This window comes from Rhipicephalus sanguineus, chromosome 11 (assembly GCF_013339695.2).
Source record: "Rhipicephalus sanguineus isolate Rsan-2018 chromosome 11, BIME_Rsan_1.4, whole genome shotgun sequence".
Classification (NCBI taxonomy): Eukaryota; Metazoa; Arthropoda; class Arachnida; order Ixodida; family Ixodidae; genus Rhipicephalus; species Rhipicephalus sanguineus.
This window is the reverse complement of record NC_051186.1, coordinates 64,799,254-64,817,962: the sequence shown is the minus strand read 5'-3', so window position 1 is coordinate 64,817,962 and position 18,709 is coordinate 64,799,254. Positions and strand designations below refer to the sequence as shown.

The window sequence follows — 18,709 nt, the reverse complement described above, 5'->3', positions numbered from 1 at the left end:
CTTTTGGCGAATGGACTGTACGATCTACACATTCATGCACTCACTTTTTAGAGTGCATACAAGTCTCGTAAGGCGAAATGCTTATGTATATCGTGTAGGCATACGTACAAGCATTTGATACTGTGCTAGCAAAACGGAAAAAGCTGTAATCTGAGGACGTGCGTGACGTACGCACACATGCGAACACGGTGTGGCTAGCAGACGACGCAAGCAGCGATCCACACCACGGGGTTTCGTCTGCTCACCGCTAGGTGCCGACTCTGCTCGATCTCGCGGCCAATCATTGTCAAATTTGCCTCCATTAAAAAAAAGCTGTTGCTAAGGTTTTTTTAGGCGTTTTCAATAGCTGTCTTCTTTGCACCATCACATCTGCAATAGGAGCATTTTTTTTTTGCTTGTGTACGTGCTTATGAGTCAGCAAAGCAACTACATTTATGAAAGCTGGCAAAACACCTCGATCGATAACTCTGCGTGAGACACCACCACAATGTATAACTGCTTTGATCGCCCTTAAGAAAACAGCTTATGCATTGACGTCAAAGTTGACGAATTTGTCGCAGACAAACATCGCCCATCGTGTGCCTGCGATATAATAGCTTCGCAACATTCTTCGAAGCCTTGATATTGTGTTCCCGTTCGTCATGAAACCACGTGTATAAAAGACGACGCCTTTGCTTCGTTCCTTCGCAGTCGCTGTAATAGGGCATACAGTACAATAGTTTATCGCTTCAAACTTTCTCAAGTTTATGCCATCAACACTTTCTTTACATTCAGTGACCTAGTATAACTTACACAACATATCGCCGAGCAATGAATCATGCCGTACAGAGGCCCCGTTGTTGGATGCTCTCATATTGTAGAGATCAACGCTATCTAATCCTAGCTATTATCCTAAATTCAGGAAACTAGAGCATTTCGACGCAGCTGACGAAGTAGTTATTTAAGGTTCTGTTTAAAAATATAAACGCATTTTGTTCCTTGGAATTCTTATTTACTTGACTATGCATGAATGGTAATAAGTGTGGTGATGCTATCGTAAATTTAAAGCCTGTATTTGATGACGCCTTAGATGCCTCATCAAATACAAAAATTGACCGTCGGCTTCCGTTGGCGTCGGAGTCAACACAAGTTGTATACGAAATAACTATGGCGTGATGACGTCACCGTGTGTCGTCATCATGACGCCGCTGATGGCCAGTTTTTTTTTTTACTTTATCTCGACGCCACATAACGTGAGGTCGCATGGTGGCGTGATCAGATGACACCGTCGCTTTGTGAAAGGTGGGCCGATCACGGAGGCAGAGCAAAACCAGGTAACGTGCACAAAGCTTCCAGCGCCTCCGATCCTTCAGGCAATAATAAGAAAAATCACAGTTTCACTGCAAGGGCGAAGCAATGAATGTGATAGCAACAAATTGTGATGGTATACGAAGTGAGGCTTGTCGGTAACTGTTTTGGATCCGATCAAGCGTAACTCTACGAAACGCTGGTGTGAGATAAAATGGGCGCTCCAGGGCGAGTTGCCATTTCCGCACAGACTCTTCGCGGTGAGAGCGCAGCACGTAGAAGGGTATACGAGCCGCGCGCTGATGGCTGCCGAGATGGCGCGCGCGCCCTTAGAATCAAAGTTCAAACTTCCTGCTGGAGCGATATCTCCCCCCTCCGAGTCTTGTCATGCTCGTTCAAGAAGGGTGGGGCGATGTTATCGCATGGGCCCTCCGAGCGACGGAGATGGGCCGGCTCGTTTGATATCTGCTTCAGCCGCGTTAGTCGCCCCCGCTCACGCACTTTAACCCGCGGTCTCCACGCGCGATGCCCTGGGGTATGTTATCAATTTGGATTTTATACGGGACATGACGGCTAAAACCCGTCGAGAGTATCCAGATAATTGCCGTCGCAATGAAACCACTTTAGGCGCAGAATAATCTAGGAGGAGGGCGTGGCAGGTTCAATTCATGGACTCAGAAGAAAAAGAAGAAGGTGGCTGTCGCCTTCCACTCGTCTTAGGCGAATGCATAAGGGACCCTGCGAATGTTTTATTGTGATCTCCTTATTGAAGCAAATACGGTGTCTTGAGCCGGCTATAGCCGGCTAATATATAGGTGATGTGATCTTAGATTTTATAGCCGGGTGATGGAAAATATGACCTTGAGAAATTAGCAGCACAAGTTGCTTTGACGGAATATAGTTACCTAGAGAACAAATAAAATTGGAAGCTGAAGAAAAATAAATGTTTGCATCTAGAAGGAAAGCTGGCAAGTTCAGTGGGCTTGCGCGGAGTAAATTTGGGAATCCTGAGTGACAATTTAGGGTACGCGGTGCTAAGCGGGAAAGCAGAATGAACTTGTAGCAAAGAAGAAATGGCGACAAACTGCGAGCGCGTTTTTCAGAGATGTCGACGAAGTGCGGAGAGCTGAGCTTGTTGGCTGTACGTGATTAGAAAAAACAGCGCAGAAACCAGAGGACACACAGGAAGGGGACGCACACAGCGCTGAACTCTCAACGAATTTATTGCGAAAAAACAAACGCATCGCCTACAAATACATACGACAACCACTCGCATAATGCTGCTTCACTGGGCATATCGCAGATAGGGCACTAACAGCACAACCGAGACAGATTACGACAAACGCCTCCGTAAAAACGCCTCCGAAAATGTAAAAGCTTCAGATATGTGATTGTCTTACTTTGTATTGTAAATAGAACAAAAGTTGACCTATTTTTGCTCCCTGAAAAACGCAGCTGTCTTTTATACAAGCGTTGCAAGTAAATACTGGCCCAGATGAAGCAAACCGCGTTCACGGAACGCACTCCGACCAGAATATACTCTTCTGCAATTTACACTCGCTTACATCGTTTACATTTGGTAAAGAGCACTTTACCCGATGTGTACTTCCCGTAACTACACTTAACGTGCCCACTTGATACGGCCAATGTAAAAGAGAAATAATCTCACTATGTAATTTTCGAGCCGAAAATTCGACGCAAACGAATATGATTTCGTCCATGCGTACCCTGCTTAAATATACCGCGCATGTTCCGAAGTTTGGTTTGTCTTCAGTAAACAAAATCATTCCCTGATCTTCACGAGATCATCGTGAATGGCTTGTGTACGCGGCCTATTTCGAAAGAAAGATCATCGTGAATGGCTTGTGTACGCGGCCTATTTCGAAAGAAAGATTGCGTCAGAAACACTAAACGAAAAACTTGGAAGGCACCTTGAAGGGTAGAACGCGATACCGTGAGCGGACCCTGTTCGCATCACCTTACCTATCAATAGCCGGAATTCGCTTCTCCGTGGACACCTAAACTTTTCCGCAAACAACAGCACGAAAATAAAAGCAGAGCGCAAAAAAAAAAAAAGACGGGACACAAGAGACAAGAAGACGGGACGGGCGCTCGTGTTATTCTATGTCTCTTGTGTCCCGTCATTTTTTGCGCTCTGCTTTTATTTTCAGACAATGCAACAACTCGCCCAGCAACGCATTCTATTAAACAATAGTACGTCTGTGCACATTTAAACTGGCGCTTTCAAGCCATCCTAGGGGGCCTACTGCAAGTACAGCTACGAAGTGCCCGCTACCACGTAATTCTTTTTGCGAGTTGGCGAGGTATACACTAGTCGTCCGTAATGCAACGTGCGCAACTGCACACGTTGTTGACGCTGACGCTAAAAATGACAATTAATTATGTCTGTGTGCTTTGTAATTGGTGGTCCTTTAAACCAACCACTTGTTGAGCAATTCACATGTTTTGACGTCTGGTGTTATTGTACGCTTCTACCACGCAGTATTGCATGTGATAACGGCATTTCGCACTACATAACACGTTTATAGCGTTTTCTTCCGAAGAAACCTCGAGAACGGCCGTGGATTTGTGGTAGAACACCTGCCTTCTGCGTAGACGTCCTGGGTCTGATTCCCACCCAGTTTTTCTAATATTTATTTATTGGCATCTATCAAGAATTTTAGCTCACTGACAAGGCTGATTATTCAGTCACAATCAACGACGCCGACATGCAGCTTTTGTGAAACGAGCTCTTTAGCGCTAGTGCGTTAACAGGGGGTAGCGTATGAAGCGTTTTCTCCACCATGGAGCCAGCGGGCCACTGGGTTAGAGTATGCAGTGTCTCGCGCCTGCTCACGCTCCTTGTGGTCGCGCAACACATGCCTCTCGCGCAGGGTCACGAGACAGTGGGTTGACCTGCGAACTTTGAGATGAATTGCGATCGTCGAGCGGAAATTTTTATGGGTGAAATGCTATAACGGACTTCTTGTATGGGTACATAGTTGTATGGGTACAGGTATATATACTTATATAAATTTCGAGCTTGCTACGAAGGAATAATGCCACACACACACACACGCGCACACACACACACACAAAAAGCTGTTTATTTGCCGACGCTTCAATCGGAGACCGATGTTCAGCTCATCTTGATAAAGATCGGTCTCCAATCGAAACGTCAAAAAATAAACAGTTTTTTAGAAGCGTATAGCTTTGTCCGCTTTATTTTACGGAAACCGAAGACAGACTCTTCATAAACTACGTACTATAAATAAATATATATATATATATATATATATATATATATATATATATATATATATATATATATATATATATATATATATATATATATATAAATGCTCCTTGGCGATAATGCCACGGGATATTGAATATATTCAAGAATATTTCATTTACACAGAAAGCGCGAGATTGAGCCAAAGGATTTCCAAAGTCAGTCGCTATGTCAGGCGACGCTCTGTGTGCACCGCTTGTAAAAACATGTAATAAAGAATAGCAACAAAGCTGGCTTCACTATTCTTTTTTTTCGCTTATTGCGTTACGTATCAGTACGTGGTGGTACTGGATTTGTTCCAAGTTCCATAATTGCATATGCCAAAAGGGCAACAATCATTCATTTCCGCGAAGTCTTCTCAAGTAGTTTGCGACGTGGTGATTCATCACACCTGTCCTAACGCCGGGAACACAATTTGAAGACATGGTATTTCGTTGTGTAGGGCGAGAAATATTTAGCGCTCATTTTCATTTTATCATGTGGGGCAGGTTACTTCAGCGAACAGCTGCGCTATGCCGACTCGGTTTTCGCGTTTGGCTGAACGATATGATTAGGGTAAAAAGAACAGACTTTGATAGTGCTGAGCAGCTGCCTGTCGAGCTAACATTTGCATTATTGCTCTATTGCTGTATTCTAATGAATATTAGACTTACACTAATTGAAGTTTCCATCTCAAACTTCATTTGCATTCTCCCGCGCAGCGCTGTGAGGATAAATTGAGAAGTGGCGTAGAAAAGTCTCCGGGAAGGCGATTTCGTGGGCGTTTCTCTACTTGAATCCAAATTTAGATAAGCAAATCCTCGCCGGAGCAAACTCTTTTACACGTAAGCATATTTATATTATTTCTTTATATTCGCTGCAAAAAAATTAGCCTTTATGCAAAAGGACGTTTCTAGTTTGAAGAGAGCGCTCGTCTTGTCTAGTTTTCCTTTCTTGTGTATCATGTGTGGTTTGCGCTTTCAAGTACCATCATGGAAGTTTTCTAGCCAGATACATGAAATCACAGCAAAAAAAAAGTTCAGGAGCTTGCTATAAAATACATTATATCAATGGGTGGATGTGTTGAAAATCTGAAGTAGAACTACGAGACGCTGTTATTAAGCGCAATGATAAGTTATAACGCACCAAGGTGGGTCAACGCCGCAGCTGGCGGCAGTCTGTGCTCGCTGTAGCGAGGGCAGCGACAGAGAACGTGGACTATCGTTTCTTCACTGCCGCCGTGCTTGCAAGCTGCACTGTCTTCCATGCCTTGACGACAGGCCCCTGTCGGAACAGTTCATGCTAGAAGTCCGACCCGAAAGGTCCGCAGGTCAGAAATCAAGTAAGGCTTTACTGAACTTTTTGCGTGGCAGTGACCTATTGAATACGCTACAGGGCTTACGCTCTACACCTTCCTTTTCTTTTGTTTTTTCGCCCGCCTGCTCTCTTCTCATCTTTATTTTCCATAATTCTCTCTCTTTCCCGCTCCCCTTAACGATGGGTAGCAAACCGGACGCTATTATTTTGGTTCACCTCCATGTCTTTCATTTAATCATATATATCTCTCTCGATACCGTACCACCCAAATGACAGCCAAAAGTCTTGAATTCCTGCTGATCATACAACTTGAGTAGAACTTGTGTAATAGAATTCCCAGATTGAATTTGTGTAAACGTTTGATTAGGGGGTGTTAAATAATGGCTGCTTTCTGTCCGGCCAAGAAGGAAGTTGCTGCAAAATAAAGCTGGATTATTGTTATCACGCAGGACTGTCCCTCCCTTTCTTACATACTGCACATGCAGATACTTGGCCGAGTACTAACATAAAATAACGCCCACGTACGAACTTGTTAAATGACGACACACATCAGCATTCACATGCTGTGCTTCAGAATTTTACTAACCCTTTGATATCACTAGGAGAGAAGCTAAACCTATAGAGTTGAAGTTTCAACTATTACTGTTTTTTCTCATAAATCGTATTCGCAGGTTGTGATGAGAGCAACCGGCATATATTGGGCTGCTGTCCTGCTTTGTTTTATTTCCTCCATCTATGGATATACGAATAATCAATGTAAGTACACAACTATGTTTGCGTGCTTTCTGTAATGAAGTTATTGTTGTAATATTCACACTATAATATTTGTGGCATGATCACAAATATTTGGAGCGCTGTATTAAGCGCTCCTGCCGAGCTCTTTCTAATTTATCATATGCACGACACCAAGTTTGTTGTGGAGTCATTCTCCCTATTCAAGGCTTCATTAGGTGTAGCAGGGAATACACACGTGCTTGATCTTGCTTTATACTCATCTTAAATAACGTTGTTTTATGTTATATTTTCATAATGTTGTCTCAGAGGATCGACGGTGCAAATCTGAGACAAGATGTTTATTGCCCCCGGGCCAAAAAAAGAAGGAGAGGGGTGAAGTACTTCCCCGAAATTTATTCTGACGCTGCTTGTGTGTTTGCCGCTAGCGCCGCCCAGACATAAGAAATTAGGGCCGCTTTGCGAGTTGTGTATAGTGCTGAGCGGCATGTGTTCCTGGTGACACGGATTCCTCGCAGGCTGAGCGGAGCTTATAGTAGGACGAAAAAATATGTTTACTAAGCACGCCAGGGCATCCACTGATTATATGCCAGATTTCAGCAAATACATTGCATGCTAACGCTTGAAAGCGCTGCGCGGCGTGAGGGCTGAATGTGTGCAGCTTGTCGAACTGTTCATCTAGGAATGTGCCGGGCCATATGCCATCAGCGAGGAAACAATGAAGCATGGGGCAAAAGCTTAAGTGATGATGCAGTGCTGTGTTGCAGACAAAGAGGCCGAAGTCGCCTCCTGTTTTTCACGAAAGAGAACCGGTATTTGCAGTGCAGGCATTCACATTTACATATCCATGGCGCTCTTATTGTTTCTGCACATCAAAAGTGCGAGTTTTCGAAGCTGGTTTTCTCCTAGTGTATGGCAGTTGCGAGATAATGCGCCTTTGAATTGAACTATGGTCTGTGTAGCCAGGTAGTGCCACTCAGCAACAGTACCTCTTTCCCACTTATAACGTAAGCCATTATTGCGCTCAATGTACAACAGATAATTACATGTGCATGTGTGTTTCATAAACTATACCGCAAAGGATTTGTAGGGCTTGTTCTGTCCAGCCTCAGCACAGTGCCCTGGCGGTTGTTCTTTGCAGTGCGTATTGGAGGCTTCTGTCCACCTGCTGCAAGGATCATGAATATGATGCATTTCTCAGCGTTCGCGCACACTTGCGGCGTGGATAGTAATACCGTGCTTTACAGGAGCGCTGCTAGATTGCTCAGGGTTTGCACAATTAAGTGTGACGAGTAGGGGCTACAGTACACGGCTTGAACCCGCTGATGCTCTGCTGCTCAAATCCAAGAGACAACGCAGGCTACTTCGCGCAAATCCTGCGCAGGCCCCGTTACATGGTGCCGTGCACCTAGTGGGAAGTACCAGAGACACATTCTGCTGCACGACATCTTCGTTCGGGAAGCGTTTGACTTAGCAGTAATTTGTGTTACTGTCCTGCTTAGACGCTCACTCATCGCAATCCAGATAGGGCATCCAAGAGAGCGTTCTTGCCAGACTTTTCTCATTGTTCTGTGCCTTCATTACAGAGAAACAATCCTGCGTTAAAACAATTCGCAACAATTAATTTAGCTTACACTTAAGCAGGATAATCTCCTTTCCAGTTAAGATATTCAAACGCAAATGCCACTTATACATGAAAATTTTTGATGCATACCCTGGATTTGGGGTGTAGTACTAGGTACACATATTTAAGCTATTTTCTCCTAATGGATCTTGCACACTTTGAGCCAAAGGGGCAAGTTTATAAAGTGAAACGTAATAGTTAGTTTATTAAAAGCTTAATAATTGCCAGGTTACTTCCTAACTAATAATAATGTGTTGAGATACGCTGAATGAAAACAATTTATGACATTTAGTGGTGCCGCTATTGGAGTTCAGCTTAAAATAATCCAGTGATCAGTCTTGATGCCCAAGAAAACATCGTTATTTTGACTCTGAACGCTAGGGGAAATATGACATAAAAGAAAAGAACGCCAATCATTGTCCAAACCTGGTAACCGAACAGATGATAATATGTAGCGCTTTTTCACTCTCACAAGGGGAAATGCTGCAGATGGTATTCTTCAACATGACCTTATACATGGTGAGGGTACTCATACCCCCCCTCAAAGCTGTTTTCTCCTCATGGCGCCCGCTCGTCATAGTTAGCGTAGTTACCTTTGACTTCACCGAGAGAGAGGTGGCACTGTGCTCCTTCGGTGGTGGCAGTGGCGGAAGCGAAATTGCACGGCGCCATGAGCAGGGAAACTGACGAACTTTAGGGGTCTTGCGTGAGTCGGCGTTCGTCTCTTGCGGAAGGTATGTGCTGATTTACCGGTGGCTCGGTCTCACGGACTCCCGTAGTGTGTCGAATGCCCGCGACGCCGCCATCGCGGTACTTTTTGTGTTACCTTGTTTATGTTTGTTATATTTGCTTTATATTGGGTTATTTTCATGCTACTGTAGTTATTTCCAAGATCCCGCTGGCGAGCTCGCCGTTAAGTAAAATCCGTTAATAAATGTACACGTGTTAGTTGTACGACGGCGTGTACTGTGTGCGTTGGTTGCGAGATCAGCTCTTTAGACAATGGACAACCTCTTGCTCCACAAAAATGCTCCAAAGTTGCTCGCTTTATTTTCAACGATTATACCATGTTTTTTTTTATTTCCCGCAATCATACATGTCTTCAGAGCCTCCGCGGTCTCGCAGTTTTCTAAAGATATAAACGCACAATTGCCTTCTGCATCACTTGTCATGACAATTGATATTTTCTTAGGTGAAGAGAGGAGCCATACACTCGGGTGTCCTGAAGAATTTACACTTTGTTGTTTTGTTCACCGTGGTAACTGTACCTGCAATTGTGGTAAGGCGGTCCGCAATTTTTACGATTTTTATTTCTTAGAATTTAGGAACTGTAAGCTGCAGAGTCACGAACATTTTTTGAAGATTTGTTTTATTAGAAAGTTACAGGAAATTTATTTCTTGCTTATATATAAGTAAGCCAACCGCTTTATTTTCCTAGTGCTTGATAAGGTATATTTACTAGTAACTTTCAATCAATTGAGGTTTCGCTTGCTAATGGTAAAAATAAAGAAAATTAAAGCCAGTTCCACGCCTGTGAAATCTGAGTAACCATCGTAGCTGGCAATCAAGCGCCACAAGCTGACGAACCCAGATTGCGCTCTTCATCTTCCTTCATTCTTCCTTGTTTTTTTCTTTCATCTTTCTTTATCTTCGTTGTTTCATCTTTAGTTATCTCTTTCTATATTCCTTCTAACCCCCTTCACCTCCTTCTAACCATCCCATCACTGCTCCTCGCCCTCACATCTCTTTCCCACATTTTGTTATGCTATACTGTGCAAGATTATGCTATGGTTTACTCGCTCACCGCCTCATTTTCCTCTTCTTTTCCCTCCTCTTCGCCCTAGCGTCAACATCAGTCCCCCTCACGCTCACTTCTCCTTCTCATCCCCTCGCTGAACTATACTATACAAGGCTATGCCATGCTATGCCCTGTCCCTCCTCCTTTCTCCCTCTTCCCGTTCACATCCCTCCTCATCACCCTCACTTTCCTTTCCTGCACTTTGCTATACTATATTAAGCATAGGTATGCTTATCCAAGGAGCTGCTTAGCACATATTCACTGTCTGTGGCGCATGAAATATACAATGCTAGGCTATGCCATGCTTTAACCTCTCCCCTCCTCATTTGCTTCCTCCTCGTCCTCCAATCACTCCTTAACCTCACTTCCATCTTCCACTAACTTGCTATGATATACTCTGCATCGCTATGCTATTCTTCTCGGCACATGCACACTTTCTGTTGCGTATACCCGCCGAGTTTTCTGTCTGCGGCACCGGGCTCAACCCACGACTTGACAGCTCTGGTGTTAAAATGTGCAGCGACGAACATGCTTGATGTAGTTCAAACAATTGGTATGATAACAAATGTCTTGCATGAATTCTACATAACGCCAACCACCTATTGTCGGAAATATAACATTATAACTTCTTTAACAAACGGTTCAGCAAATCGTACACCTGAGAATGCTTCCATAATAGCTATCGTACGTTTTTTTTATTGACTTCAATAGAAAAACGTTAGTGACCTTTCAGTGCGAGAACGCTGACGACGTGCAAGTGAATGGGTGCAATCACGTTGCGCATCTCCCGTAGAATGCTTGAAAACGATTTGCGTTTGTGTAACTGGGGAAGCGCCTCATCGATACATATACTTTTGTCTGGAGTGCAGCATATTGGGCCATCGAGCAGAGCCGCCGGTCTTTTGTTCTGTAAATCAGTTGGACACACGGCTGCAATTTAGCATCTAGATTTATCAAAGATTTCACGGCAGGTTCTACAGGAGGTAGTAATAACGTCCGAACGGCTTGCCAGATGCACACCACACCTGTCTTCCATCGGGCGAACAAATTCGGGGCGCCAAGCAATGTCATTTTTAAAATCCCCAAATATCACAAAGATACCCTCTGGGTAGCTGGTCGGCAAAGCGTAGCACACAACATTCACTGCATCATCGGTACCTGCTTGGGAATACACGTACAGTACTAACGCGAGCACACTAATCGTTAGTCGCGTGGCGCACACGTTACCCTCGTTTTCCACCATATTTGTCAGGTCAGCCGGGATCCCCGCGAGCCAGGCTTGGAATAAAGAGCAACACCCGCCGTTCGGTTGCGGGTCTAGAGCGACCTCCAGGCGGCTCCCATAGTCATGGGCGAAATCGGGTGCATGGACACGCAAAGCGCACAAGTTCAGCATTTCCAGAGAATTAATATTCGTTTCCTTCCACCAAAGTGAAGAAAGTGTTCATGCACTTTGGAGTGCATGCTTTTCCAAGCGTCGAAATTCGTACGCGAAGCTGACGTCTATGTGTTTCTTTGTGTGGTGGACATTGAACTCTCCAGACCTATTTTTTCAGGTACAGACTTTCGAGAGAGGTCCCTCGGCTTATGGTCGCATGGACCAAGTTGATCGTAGATGCCGCACACGATCACACAGAAAGCACACGTGCCCAGATTAGTAAGGTAGAGGCAATCTCAACTTTACTAATCCGGCGCTGCTGACTTCTTTCGCTTGTCTTGTAGCTTATCTCTTTTGTCCTGTCTTTTTTGCGCTGTAAAAATGAGCGTGCACCAACTAGCGCGCATCTCGACACTGCCACAGGAGGTCAAAACAAATGATCAAATCACAAAGAAGGAGAGACAATTGTTCCTCGGCGAAGGCAGCGAAGCTCCTTTTCCTTTCCATGCAAGACGTTCTTGTGATAGCGCACCATACAAAGAGGTTGACCCGATACCCTGAATTGGCAGCTTTAGGAAAACAATTGTTCAGGGTCATTGATTGAGACGTGTTCGTGTTTCCATGCGCGACCCGTCAACATGGTATTTAAAGTAGTGTTCATCTGCGGCTACTCATGCTGGCTTTCTAGCACCTTTTCTGCGACGCTTCATCCCATCGTTTTTTTTTTGTTTTATTCTCCGTTTTGCTTCTACGAGACGCTATTGGTATGGGTACACTGCACGACGCCGATTTGGCAAACATGAAATGTACGCTTGTGCGCCAAAAGGAACGACAATGCAACTAATCTCTGCGTGCTAGTATTACGACACGTACACGTGGACAATTTAGGACGGCCAGTGCATTGCTTTTACAATAAAAAAAGAGCGGCTGTTTCATCCAACAGCTGTTTCTAGTACACGAGTGTATCCCGTGTACTTAGGTGCACGCTGAAGAACCCCAGGTGGTCGAACTTTCCGCTGTCCTCCACTACGGAGTCCCTCGTAATCATATCGTGGTTTAGTAGTAGTAGTAGTAGTAGTAGTAGTAGTAGTAGTAGTAGTAGTAGTAGTAGTAGTAGTAGTAGTAGTAGTAGTAATAGTAGTAGTAGTAGTACTTTAATGAAAGCACAAGTACCAAATGCCGCCATAACTTTTTTTCTGATGAGAACTACGTGATTAGCAAGCTTCGTTTAGGGGTGTACCGAAGAAAGGGTTGAGCGTGAAGAAAGGGTTGTGCTCTCTTGTGCAAAATCACACTAAAACATGCCTACCGCGTATTTATACTGTGCCCAAGCTTGGACAAGATCATCTAGATTGCGCCAGAACCGAAAAACGTCGATTTCTTTGATGCTGCTCTTTGTCCTTCATTATGCTCTGCAGTTATATAATAATATCATTAAATTGAATTTTTGACAGGTCTCACAATTGGCGATATCAATTATATGGACACTCTCGGTGGGTTTTTTCTGTCGCCGTCGCCGTCTTATCCCAGATAAAGTCCAAATTGATAGCATCCCCCGCGCATCGTATGTTCTACTGCGGGTAAAAGCGGGCGGCGAACGCGGCTGAAGCAGAGATCAGAGGAGCCGGCCCATCTCTGTCCCTTGGATGGCGCACGCGATAACACCCCTCTTCCCCCCCCCCCTCCCCCCGCTCGTGCGGCCTGCCGTCGAAGTAGAGAGGAAAAGCCTCACCCGTCTTGGACGAGCATAAAAGACGCGAGGGGGGTGGGGTGTCGCTCTAACAGCAACTCTGAACTTTGATTCGAAGGGCACGGTCGCGATCGCTGACGCACGCGCTATCTCGGCAGCCATCAGCAGGCGACTCGTGTACCCTTTTACGTGCTGTGCGCTCAACGAGAAGAAAGAGACTATGCGGAAAGAGCATGCCTCCCTGGACCGGCCATATTCTTTTACACCATCGTTTTACAGAGATCGAGTGAGTGAGTGAGAACTTTATTGCGGTCCAAAAGTGGCAGAAGCTGAACGCGACTGGAGATCCCGCTAGCTCAGCCAGGTGGCTTCACCCAGGAAGGTGCCGGAAGCTGGAGCCTCTCGGCGATGTCCCGGGCCCTCTGGACTGCCAGGAGTTGGTTGTTGAGTTCCATGCTGCGCATGGCAGCCTCGAATCCAAAAGAATTAGCCGCCAGCCTCACTTCATTTAACATTAAAATTTGTTGCTATCGCATTCATTGATTCGCCCTTGCGGTTAAACTGTTTTACAGCGCAAAGAAATAAATATTACAATACTTGTGTATATAATAAATTGACAAAGTTATAGACCTCGTTTCACAGAAATTCCAGTGTAGGCATTGCTGTCGGTGTCAGCGTTGATATCGTTGGATGTGAGCGAAAAATCGGCGTTCTGCTTAAGCGAAAATTTGAGATAGATGCAAATAAATGAATACAAAAGAACACTGGTTTGGATTAGGTATCGAACCCATCCCTTCTACGTGGCAAGCAGGTGTTCTACGGCAGAACTACGTCACTGCTCAGAACTTTCTAAAAAAAAAACCTCTAAGAGTGTCATGTATGCGAGGAGTCTCCTTAACGCATGTAATGTTGCGTGGTAGAAGCGTAAAATCGGGCCATGCACAAAAAATCTGACTTGCGCAACGAGTGTGTGGCTTAAAGGCCCACCCATTACAAAGTACTATGACGTATGTAACCATCGACAGCAGCAGCAAAAACATCAAATTAGCAGCTACGTAGCTTCACGTGTTGCCTAACGGATGCGTTGTAGGTCTTTCGCTGATTCGCAAAAGCAGGAATTATGGCGTACTGGGCACTTTACTTGCAGTAGGCACTGTGGGAGAAGGTTGAATAAATAATTTTTGCGCGTACAGATGTTCCTTCCCTTCCGACACAGTTGAAGTGTCCACCAAGAAGCAAAGCGAGGCTACCGACTAAGAAGGCGATGCCAACGGGGCCCATTTACGTTATCGCGTTCTATTCTTGAGGCGAAGCTCATGCGTCCTCCTACTTTCATTCGACAAAAACTAGGAACACGACCACTGGCCGGTCATTTAACTTGACATAATGAAAAGCAATTTTCTATATGTAAGGTCACCATTGGATTAATGGTGCGTTCCACTCTGTAAAATATGATTTCCTAGTAGGTACATTTTTTTAGAATGCGCTGACAAATTTTCAGATCTGAACGTGTAAAGGTTATTCGTCTGTAGTATACCCAATCACTAAGTTGCTGCAGTAAATTAGCTTCCCTTCCCATCTATTTATCCGTCATTCGATCTCTTCATTTCTTGCGCCACCGCCATCTGATAAATAGCGTTTGTAACAGGTCATGGCTTCAAGAAATGTCTCAGTTTTACTTCTCGGTCCAGCGGCCACACGCCTAAACATCCGTTATTTACGTAAGCCGCCTAGGTGATGCGCTTGCTCCAAAGGTGCAAATTTTGCAAATTGCTGCACAAATGCATGTGCTCGTAGTTCTGTTTCGCTTTCATCCATAGTTCACGCTATTTAAAAAGTACTCGAAACTTTTTCCATTACCATTACATATTTTTTTTCTGCAGCTCCACCAAGACAAACATGTCTCATGAACTTCAAAGAAAATTGTGATGGTTTTCCTAACATTCTCACCTGCCATAACGCAGGCCCCTATGCATTGTGCTTTTGTGGTGAGTGTATCTGGCCTTCGCGTATGAATTTAAACAATTAAACAACTGTTTCATACTCGTCAGCCAAAGTATATTTCTGCGTGGTAAGTTAACTTATTAAAACAAACTCTGAGAGAAGCCCAGACAATATGGGCCAATCCAGGAGATATTGCCATTACGAGCTAACACTTGTTGAGTATGTTAATGGGTGTACTGTCGGCGTCAAGTGAAGCCCGAACAGCGGCAAGCATTCGCAGTTCTATAGTGCATGTCGTCCAGTTATCACCATGGACGGGAGCGCATATATGCGCCATGCTGAAGAACCGGATGCCCGCGCCGGTCAATAATGATGACTGGAGGGCTCGCTCTATAACACTGAGAATGCTTGCCGCTGTTCGGGTTTCACTTGACGCCGACAGTACCTAAGCACCGCACACACACGCACGCACGCACACTTACACATGCGCACACACACGCATGCAAGCACACGCATACACGCACGCACAAACTGTGAAGGAGGTTTGGGATTCACCGGAGGCGTTTATGTCATCACAACCGCAAACAAACAGAGTTGTACGTAATGCGTTACAAGTAATCGATTGCGTTCAATCAATTGCATTTTCTTGTTATTGATTCCGGTAATCAATTACTGTTTCCGAAATAATGTTGTAACCAGTCTTCTGCGGCAGTTCTCTTGCCATAAAATACGCGACCGCTCTGTAGGGACTCCCCGTCCTGTCAGGCAGGGGGTCCCCACAGAGATTATTTCACACCTTTCCATTGGCCTTACCTGTAACGCGTTACCCGAGCGCTAGCAAAAGCAAAGAGCGACGCTTCATAGAGGACATGGATACTAGCATCGAAGCATTCTGCAACTACGTACTGGTGCGCAAGGTGTTTTTACGTTATAATACCATCCTTCCCTCCAGCGCATGCATTGAGAGAGTGTTTAGTGTAGCAGCTGACCTCTTAACGAAGAAACGGGGAGGATAACAACGAGTAATACTATATTACAGAATCCACAGTAAGCTTCACAGCCTTCGCGCAAACCTCCAGCGTTCCCTCTGCCTTGCAAGTCACAGTAGCTTCTTGGAGTTTGAATAAACTTGTGTTTAATGTGTAACGACAGTAAAACAGTGAAGGAAAGTAAAGGAAACGTAATCGATTGAACTTCTGTAATCGCTGAATTACTTTTCTGGGGCGTTAATTGACCAGTGGTAACAATTCTACATTAAATGAATAATTTTAATTGTAATCGGTTACTTATTTTCTGTAACGCGTACAAATATGACAACTAAGAGTTACTGCAATAATCAGTATTTTACATATCCATCCCCGTTCCCGCACGTACCTCCCCACAACAACAGAACTACTCACATTGACTTACATATAATGGCCACATATTATGCATGAACTACCTGGATAGATTTCGTGCAGTTTTTACTTTATGTTTGGGAACGTTTTCCTCTTGAACGGAGATAATCCTCATGTAAACGCTACGAGAACCGGATGGTATATTTAAACAGACCATATATGAGACAAATGGCCATTTATTGGTTGGTTATAAACAACTAAGAATGAAGGGGATGTGGCTACTCTAAGCGCAATTATGTCAGAGAGAACTGCGCCGCACATACCACACCAGAAAAGGGAAATGGCTGGTACACGCACATTGTCGTATTAGTATTGCCTGTCAGTACGTCTGCGCTGACGCATCATTCGGGTGTATGCTATACAGCTCACTTCTTAAAGGCCAGCATAAGTTGGCAAAAAACGAGTTCACTCACTGTGACTCAGTGAAGGCGTTTTCCACTTAGAGGTTACTCATACTGAGCGTCATGGAAATTTTCCTAAACCCGACTCACTCAGAGTCACCGAAATATTAGTCACCCGGGCTCACCCGGGCTCAGACTAACGGATCGATCTGAGTCTGAGTGAGCCCGAGGGAGTCGACTCATGAGTGAATTTGCCGACCTATGAAGGCCAGTGATCTCGCCCACTGCCTCCTGCCCATATGTGCATGGTAGTCAAGCGGTCATGCCTCGATTAAACACCTTACATTTACTTGTTCGCCCTGTTAATTCACTGTTGTGCTACAGTAAACTATTTGTGAAGAAAAGGCTATACGAGTGCTGAAAAGTCTCCAGCTGCTTGACAGTGACATTTCTCAGTGTATTTTGTGCGATGTACCACCGTGTATGACGAGCTAGCCCGAGTTGTAGAGTAAATAGAGTTTTTCCGAAACCTATCATTGGGATTTACCATCGGAAAAACGGGTTCCTTAGTGAAATTGCCCCCTACTATTCTCCCAGCAAGCCTCCATAACTGGGCAACCTTGTAGAGTATTTCACAATTCAAGTCACGCATGACACAGTAATAGTATTAAAGGAGTATGGCGCACAAGCATGAATATAGGAGAACCAGAAAACACAAAATTAAATTATGTTTGTTTCAATGTAAAACTGTGCACAGGGATTAACCGCTGTGCTAGTTGCGCCGCAGTGTTTATTGAAAATTTGACATCACAGTAACAAATATTTTTCAAGCAGATCTACACAACGCGCACAATCGCCACGGAGGTTTTGTGGTTATGGTGCTCGACTGCTGACCCGAAGGCCGTGGGATCGAGCCCCAGCAATGGCGGCCGCATTTTCGATGGAGGTGGAAATGCTTGAGGCCCGTTTGCTTTGATTTAGGTGAACTTAAAGAAACCCGGAAGGTGGAAATTTCCGGAGCCTTCCACTACACGGCGTCCCTCATAATAGTATCGTGGTTTTGTGACGTACAACACCAACAATTACAAAGTGCACAAACTTATCATGAATCGCTGATTCCTAAGGCAAGTGCGGCATGTAGGCATGTAGCTGTGAATGTTTACGTGGTTAAAAACTTTTCTTTTTATTGTTTTTAATCATGTTAATACAAACTTTTGTGCTCTGTTTCTTGTTTTCAGTCCGTACTCCGGGCAGATAGAAGCTTCAGGTGAACCTTGGATTTGTTTCATGATGAGTCACATAAAAAATTTTCAGAAATATTACAAAAGCCCTTTTGTATGAAATCATGCGATAAGTGACATCTAGCCAATAAAAAGCTTTTTGAGGGATGTTGTTGAAGCCGTAACTCTATTGTAGCTTGATTACATAATTTTATATATGGAGTCAATCTTCCGCTCCGTGCGACCATATATTTAGGGGTATATGGGTTGCTCTGGTGCCGTTACTAGGACACCAAGTGATACGCGTTCATTTACCAACCGAAGTGCATGTCTTGCGTGCATAGATACGCCTGCAAAGATATGTGTGGCACATCATTTTTTTGGTCGAAACGCACTTTGAGCATTCGTGGAAAGGATCTTTTACAAGTTCATTGCAAAAAATATTTCTACTAAACATCAAAACGTCTAAAGCATGTGGAGTGTTCCCATAATTGCAATTGCAGTAACTACGTGTACCGCAGAGGGCATAACTATATATGACTACTCTATGTCCAAGATATATAAAACAAATGCGGTAGTATTCTGTTTCTTTATTCTTTGCGTGAGAGTAAATTCTTCCGCAGAAATTTTTTTAGAGGTCACGACATTTACTCGCATGGTGTCATTCTTTTATTTGCAATTTGTGGAAACAATAAGCAAGATGTGCG

General features: G+C 44.3%; 1 long non-coding RNA gene across 1 annotated transcript; it reads left to right on the top strand.

The window, feature by feature from the left end:
* Positions 1-5,744: 5,744 nt before the first annotated feature.
* Positions 5,745-18,168, top strand: LOC119373354 (uncharacterized). Its single transcript, XR_005179836.2, has 5 exons — positions 5,745-5,903; positions 6,550-6,634; positions 9,427-9,513; positions 14,984-15,088; positions 18,021-18,168. It is a non-coding gene; the product is annotated as an uncharacterized LOC119373354 (long non-coding RNA).
* The last annotated feature ends 541 nt before the right edge of the window (positions 18,169-18,709 follow it).